This window comes from Corvus brachyrhynchos, unplaced genomic scaffold (genome assembly GCF_000691975.1).
Source record: "Corvus brachyrhynchos isolate BGI_N302 unplaced genomic scaffold, ASM69197v1 scaffold542, whole genome shotgun sequence".
Taxonomy (NCBI): Eukaryota; Metazoa; Chordata; class Aves; order Passeriformes; family Corvidae; genus Corvus; species Corvus brachyrhynchos.
In genome coordinates, this window is record NW_008236766.1 from 2,557 (window position 1) to 10,644 (window position 8,088).

An 8,088-nucleotide genomic window follows, 5' to 3' on the forward strand; every position below is an offset into this window, starting at 1 on the left:
GAAATCAAGCCTGGCCTGTAAGTCAGCCAGTGGACATCTATGGCTCCCTTACTTTGAGATTCTGGCAAGCAAGGTTAACAATCTGAGTAGGTATCATTAGCTGATTTCACTGCTTCCCAATTCCAGTATTTGCCTGCCCTTTGCTTTCATCCCACCCCACTATCACAGTTATCCCAGAGTTAAGTTGTGTAACACAATACTCTTATCTAACACATAATAATCAAAATCAAAATGCTATTTCTGGGCAGCTGATACCGAACAAGATATTTTTTGCTCTACAGCACTTCCCAAAAATTTGCTTTCACCTATCTTGTCATCCATTGAACAGCCTCAACTACCTGGATACCATTGCCTAGTTCTTCCCTTTTTCCTTCAATAATTTTCTCAGCTTTTCCCTGTTTTGCTCTTGTTTAATCTTTATCCTGACATCAGTGCTGCTGACATTTAAGATATTGGAAAATTATTTCCATGTCCTTAGTTGAAGAGAATATTACATTCTTGATGTAGATGTTTTCTATACTCCCACAATAGCCCTGAACTAAATTCAGCAATAAAGTATGCACAGTTAGCAAAATGCAAAATTCAAATACCTGAAGCATAGTTTATACCTGCAACATAATGAAAAGCTGTTTGTTTAGAAACAGGAACTACATATAGTCCTTTATGCAGATTGCCCTAAATAAAACAATATGTTTGTATATGTGTGTACATATATTTTCACTTTACCACATTCTCTGAAAGACTGTGAGGAGCAAAACAAAACAACTGGAATTGTTAACAGTCAGATTTCAGCTTAATGTTAAACTCCTGTTTGCACTCCAAATCCCTCAGGGTTAATATGAGCTCATAAACCCAACCACTAACAGACATGGGCCAATTTAATGAGACCAGAAATGGGGTCACACTGACCAGCACATTTTTTAAGATCATTATATTATTTGTCAAAAAGGGAAAATAACAAAAAAAAAAATTTACAAAGTTGGAGCATTGTCCTTACAGCTTTCTTAAATTTGCTCATTACTGGCTACTGAACAACTGATTACAAGATCCTCCCAACCATCCCCAGGCAACAGTGAACCAGATTAAGAGAGACCAGGCAATTAAATAAGGAAGAAATTTCCAGGAAACATGAAATGACGTGAAAAATACTGTATTTAACTCGGTATGGTACTAGTATTTGTCCTACATAGCTGAAAAGACAAGCCATAATAAGACCATTAAAATATCTTTAATGAAGGAATTAATTTTAAAAAAAATTAATTGTGGGGAAAACCTCAGAAATACCAAGGTAGAGGTATTTATTCATCATACTCTGTTATGGCCATGGTTGTAAAGAGAGTTTAATGAACTCACTTGCCAGAAAACACCACTGTGAAAATGATGATAAAATGTAACATATGGAAGGAACAAGTTATGTTTTTTAAACAGAAACATATTTTTTGCATTTACTGAAAGCAGCCTGTAGGTAACATTCAACATTTCCTACGTGCCGCAGTGCAGGAGGATGCTGCACCCACAGCAGGCATAACAGGGCACATGAGCTCATAGCATAGTGCTGTATAAGAACCATTGCAACAGAAACATATGGAGATAGGCCAGTAAGGACTTCCTCTGTGTTTCCACAGCTGAGGTGGAACACAAAGACAGGGGAAGGTAAAGAGTTTTGCCTGAGGCAAGAAGATTAATCAGCATTACAGCCACAATAGAATCAAGAGGAGTGATGTCTCTAGTGTTAAATAAGTTTCAACAACCCACACTGCCCTTTTGAAGACAGGTGACAACACCATATTTTCTCAGAATAAGTCAATAATTGACTCAGTGAACTTGACTTCTTGAGTTTTAGGATCCCTTCATTAGTCTGATCTTTTTTTTTTTTCAAGTTCCATGCAGAGTTGTATTTCTGTTAAGGAGGACGACTTGGTTCTTTGCCCTCTTTGTTAGAACACTAAAGGTGAAGGACCCTGGAATGCTTCAAAGCAGCTTCAATTTTGTACAGGAAAGGTATTTTGGATATTTACTGAAGTAAAAAGATAGGATTTCATCCTTAATTTCCTTCCAGGGCTAACCAGAACAATTGCAGCTACATTACCAACGTGATAATACCCGTAATACGGTCTAACTGCTGAAAGGAGAGAAAATTATGGAACTTTTGGTTCCATGGCATGCCATTTGATTTCAGCTTAGTCTACCTATTATGATAATAATTTACACTTTTTACCTCCCTTAGTATTAACAATTTTCCCTTTTAGTTCACAGGTGGTGTCCCATACACTTCCCTGCCAAAAAAAAATCATGCTATAGTTTCCAATGTTATGCCAGCAAGAGTAGTAAGTTCAGATTACCTGACATAGATAAAGTTGCATAGGAAGTCAAAGTGTCTCAATAATACAAATAACTAATAACTTTGTATTGTAAATGGAAGAGCAGACACACAGTCTTTTCTGTCATTTGCAAAGTTCAGACTTGGAAAGTAAAGAAGTCAAAGATTAGACATGGCAGGCTCTGCGTTTTCCTTGTAAAATGCACTGTTTACCAATAATACTAAACCTTGCCATCCTGAAGGCTCTAACTTGCAAATTCTTCCCTGCATGACCAAATTATCAGAGCAGGACAGGATCAGACCATTACAATAACTTGATATGTTTTGTTGCTGGGAGGGTTTCCTTTTGCATGTGTCTTCCCCACAGCAAACACACTGGGTTCAGAAAGTGTACACTTGGAGCTCAGGCTCAGTATTATTTAATGCCAGGAAGCTCACAAAGACAATACAGCAGTGAAGCCTGTGGTTTCTAGCACCTACCCATGGCTGAAACATTATGACAAAAAACCATAACATTACTGCACAGGAACTCAACCAAAAGAGGCATTATAGTAGGGTTTTAGGTGGGGTTTTTTCTAAGGATGTATGGCAAATAAGCAAGATACCTACGTACTTCACTTAAGATTGCACCAAAATTAAACAGTTTCAGGTTTTGACTTTTGCCCTTTTTTTTTTCAGAGAGAGAATTTATGGGACACCACCTGTGAACCAAAAAGGAATACTGTTAATGCTAAGGGAAATATAAAGTATACACCATTATGATAATAGAAAATGGCAAAATAAAATTCTGAGCAAAAGTACTAAGATGACAATATGAATTACTTTACAATTTTAAAAAATTCCATGATCTTCTCATAGTACATTTACAATATCTTAGACTTCTAAGAATCCATCTACCTGGCTAGAAGATTTCATAAAGCAGAAAAGTATCAAACTGCAATAAAAATATTTGGCAGACTAAAGGAAATCAGAGCATTTGTGTCAATGCATCATTCATGTTGTTAGATTAACAAACAGGAAAGAAGGCTCCCATGTGCAAGATAAAACCTTTAATTTTACACAGAAATAACTAGCAAGTCTGTCTTCTGAAAACAGAGCACTCCAACAGGAGCGGTGGCAGATGTCTAAACCTGATCAACATCACTTCTGAGATGTGATACAGGAAAACACGCTTATGAAAGTCAAAATGCAAGTAAGCAACACAGACCACAAATATTTGAATTGTTTGAAAAGGTCTTGCTAGGATCAGTGAAAGCAGAGAAGCACAAACTGTGGAGTCAAAGCCATAAACCAATGGCTAGAAGAGCAAGCTACAGGGTGTAAAGTTGACAGGACTACTAATTTGATGTCACAATAAAAACTTCCTGCAACAGTTGTGAAGATGCAGTCAGAACCCATCATCTATGCCTGGTAGATAAGGCAACCAAACATTCAGGCACAGTTCTGTCAGTGATTTCAAAGACATTAATCTGAGGGTTAATTAAAATTAATTTCTGAAAAGGATACCAAGGCCCAAACACAAGATATTCACTGTGCAGATCTCAACTGGTTTTTATCTAAGACACAAAAAGAGAGGAGCCTCTTCTACAGATTCCCACATTTCAAAAATACTCATTCTCAAAATAATAGGGAGAGTTTCTTCCATAATAAAGGCTACACCAGCACTACTTTGAGCTCTTTACAGTGCCTGTGTGCCACATGCTAGGAAACATCACTGACCCTGACAAGGGATTCAGAATAAACTCTTAATTGTCTTTAAGGATGAAAGGCAGTCCTTGATCCTTAAAAAGTAGTCTCCAAGTAACAGCAAGCCACAAACAAGAAATATCAAGTTTAATGAAGGAAAGGTCTAGTGAGGCCAGTCAGATTGTTTAAATTCATCAATTTGTTCACATTTTAAAGTTACCATAACTTCACAATTATTGTAACAGACAAACTCAAATTTCCTTCGGGTTAAAAGCCAAAATTCTTTTGTGACTTCTACAGTTCAACACACAATATTTTACAGCATAGCTCTGGGAAGTAGTATAACATATTTCTACAGTGCATTATACAACTAAATATAAAGATATAATGCTAAAACTATTGGAAGGAAAAGGTTAGGAAATATCTTGCATTCTGGCAGACTTACAGACCCCAAAAATGCCCAAAGTACAAGTGAAATGCAATTATTTTTGCTGCTTGCTAGCTAAACTGCTGACCTACATTCTAACATCCTGAAATAGAGGAACAGAGATATTTTTACCCATGGATTCACATGGGGGTGAAAAAAAAAATCTGTTGAGTTCATATTCCTCATGAATGCCATCAAATGATGGCAAATCAATACATGCTGCTTTACTAACATCACCCTTTGGACTTGGTCAGCTAGCATGCCTGAAAATCCTTCCCAGAAGGACCATACAGATTCACAAATCTGTTTTACAACCGCCATAAAACTCCCTACAAACAACTCAGTTTTCAGTTTGGTTGCAGGTGCCATGTAAATCACTAAAGTCAAAAATACTTCATAGTAAGGTGAGCTCAATTTCTGAAGCTATAAAATTATTTGCTGAATTGTTGTAGGGTAAACTAAATGAAAGGAAAAAAATGCAAGGTCATTAAATGAGGTATCATGAGTGCCTTGAGCTATGCAATAACTGATTTTATTTCTTGTCACTAGAAGGTGATTTTATTGCATTATTGCCAAAGCACCCTCCTTTCTTCTGTCATAATCTATTCCCACAGCCTATCGCAAAAAGAAGTTTTTCAAAACACATTTTCAATTCCCCAGCAAGCATTCAATTCTCAAATGGTTTTCGAAAACTCAAAGCAGTGATTCATAGAGCCATGTAAACACACTGAACTTGGAACTCTGAAAATTTTCTGCTCTACCTCTTGTATTACAAATAAATTGGGTTTTGTTTTTTGGTGTTTTTTTGTTCTAGAGTTTCTTACAGTCTTTATCTGACTACTTTCAAGGAGCCACAACAAACAAATTCCTGACGTAATCCAAATAAAACTGATCATAGGGAATGTAGGATTCTAACTAACAGGGCAAGATCTATGCACAGAAAGCAGCTTGTAAAATACAAGACAGAAATATAAATGTTGTTTCCTGCTTTGAATGAAGATCTTGTTAGACAGGAAGTTCAGTTTGCAGACACAGGTGGGAAAAGCCAGAAATACAGAACAAGGCCTTGGTTATCAGCAGTGAACACTGTAGGAAACTGAAATAGGAAGAATTCAGCACTTACAGAAGATGCCTAAAAATATAGGACATATACAAACCCTGATCAGACAAAGCATTTAAAGCAATTTTACTTAAAAAGGATTTTATGATTAATTATAACTGGAGCATGGTCTTAAAACTGAAAACTAAATGAGGTGGTATACAAAAAATAAACTGAGGAAAATCTTGTGAGAACAAGCACTAAGAGATGTGGCAACAAATTACAGAAGCCATGCAGATTGGAAATAGAAAGGTAAGAGGAACTGAGATGGTTAAAAAAAAATAGACCAGAATGAGGAAAAAAGAGAACAATCTTTATTCACATTTATTCACAGAAGTCAAATCCCTAGAAATCCTCCTCTTGGGGACTCATATCTAAGAAACCACGTAGATAATGAAACAGCAAACATTTCAATGAACTGACATGCAACCAAACAACTCACTGCCCAAAATTCAGGGCCAGAAAAACTATAGCATCAATACCTACAGATTCCCATGACCTACAGAATACAAGGGGCAGGACATCATTGGCAAGCTGAAGGAAAAAAAATTAAAAAATAATAATAAAAAAAAAAATAGATGCCATTTTAGTCAGAATTCACTTTCTGTGACAGGATAACAGAATTTCACTGCCTTTGATTCAGAGCACTAAATCATATATTGACTACTGAGAAATTTTAGACACTCTGCAGGTAGAGATCAATGGATGGATCCATTCTTTTCCTGACAGCCCCATATGAACACAATATGAAATATGTTGAAAGATTTGCACGTCTTACCCCTGAAAATACCTCTTTTCAGCTGTATAGGGGCCACATGAAGCTCTAAAAGTAGAAGTAAAATGAGATGTGAATGGTCCCTGAAAAAATTCAGTTCCTAATCAAGTAGAAATCCTCTTACTTTATAAAGAGGTTTTTTCCTTTTTTTTTTCTTTTAAACAATATTCACTTCTGGGACTATAGACTTCTCTATTTTTCATCTCATATGTCCATATTTTCTATAAAGTGCTATGAGTTTTTCATCCTGATTTGGCAGAGTAACAAGCAGAATCAATGCAGTGCCTGCAGTATAAAGTCCTGAATTTCTCTTGCTTCTATTTCCAGTCACAACTTTCAACTTTTGATGAATATTATCTAAGAGTCAATTAATACCAAATATAAACAATTCTTTTTTTCCTTCTATTTCCATGAAGGCATCATTTGCATCATTTCAATCAGTACTTCTTTCCCCACTGGCCAAGCAGCAATGTACTCAACAGAGTTGTGAAAGAGAACATGGTGCCCAGCCCTTCAGGGACACTCCTGGAGTTCTGGAAATAGCCTTAGTTTGCTTGCTGAAAACCATCAAGCTATTTTAAACAATTCATGGAATCATGGAATGGTTTGGGTTGGAAGGGTCTTAAAAGATCATCTGGTTCCATCCCACCTGCCACGGGCAGGGACATCTTCCACTAGACCAGATTGCTCAAATCTCCATCACGCTTCTTTTGATGCAGCCCAGGATACAACTGGTTTTATGAGCTGCTAGTGCACATTGTTGACTCATATTCAGGATTAGGTTTTTCTTCAGTTTGTTTTGTTAATTTTATTTTGTTTTTACTTGGTTGTTGTTTTGGGGTTGGGAGGTTTTTACGGGGAAGAGGGGAAGTTGGTGATGACAATTGTGGTTGGTTTTTATAACCTAATTTTGATAAAAGATAATTCTTTATTCTTTTAAAAAAAAATTCTAATTATACTGTATTTCTCCAATTGCAGCCCTGAACTGAACACATAATCCAAGAAGCCAAAACAGCATCCTATTTCAACTTTTGGTTATGAGTACTCTCTCTTTAGTTGAAGGACTTCAGATTCAGCACTGTCTTAAGTTTAGTTTACCATCCAGTGTGGAAAGTATAAAAATCTGCATGTCTACAATGAAAAAAGCCTGTGCAAACTACAATTTTAACCCACTGAAAGCAAGAAGGCCAACAAACACTCATGACACAGGATGAAGGATGGGAGCATAAGTGAAAGGTAGGTTTTATTCCAGATGGAAAAACCAATGTAAAATCTCACCAGAAATATGGAAAAACAATACCAGTATAAAGATAAGGAAAGGGCACTGACATTTTCCCAAAGTTACACAAAAACCAGCTATTTCAGAATAGGGCTAATGTGCATCTCTAAGGAATACACACACATTTCACATGCTATAGTGAACTGGCCCTCACTGATGAAAACATAATTTTTATGGTCCTGTAAGGTTCTTCACAAAGGAGTACAACTTTTGGAGAGTACTAAATTACTCCTTTATAAAAGTGATCTATTTCCAATTGTTTTCTCTCCTAAGAGACAAAACCTTCATTTAAGTTCCTAACTCATTGAAATAGAAAATAATGTTTCTGTAACAATAATTTGTGTTTTTCCTCAGGATAGCGCATAGTTTTAAATCCATAGAAGCCTAGATGTCAATTAGAGCCAGCAGGTCTGACAGTGTGTTAGGAAGCCATTAACACAGTGACTCAATACCCTAGAGACTCCAATATAAGCGGTGATTTCCCATAAAATCTAAGGAAAGA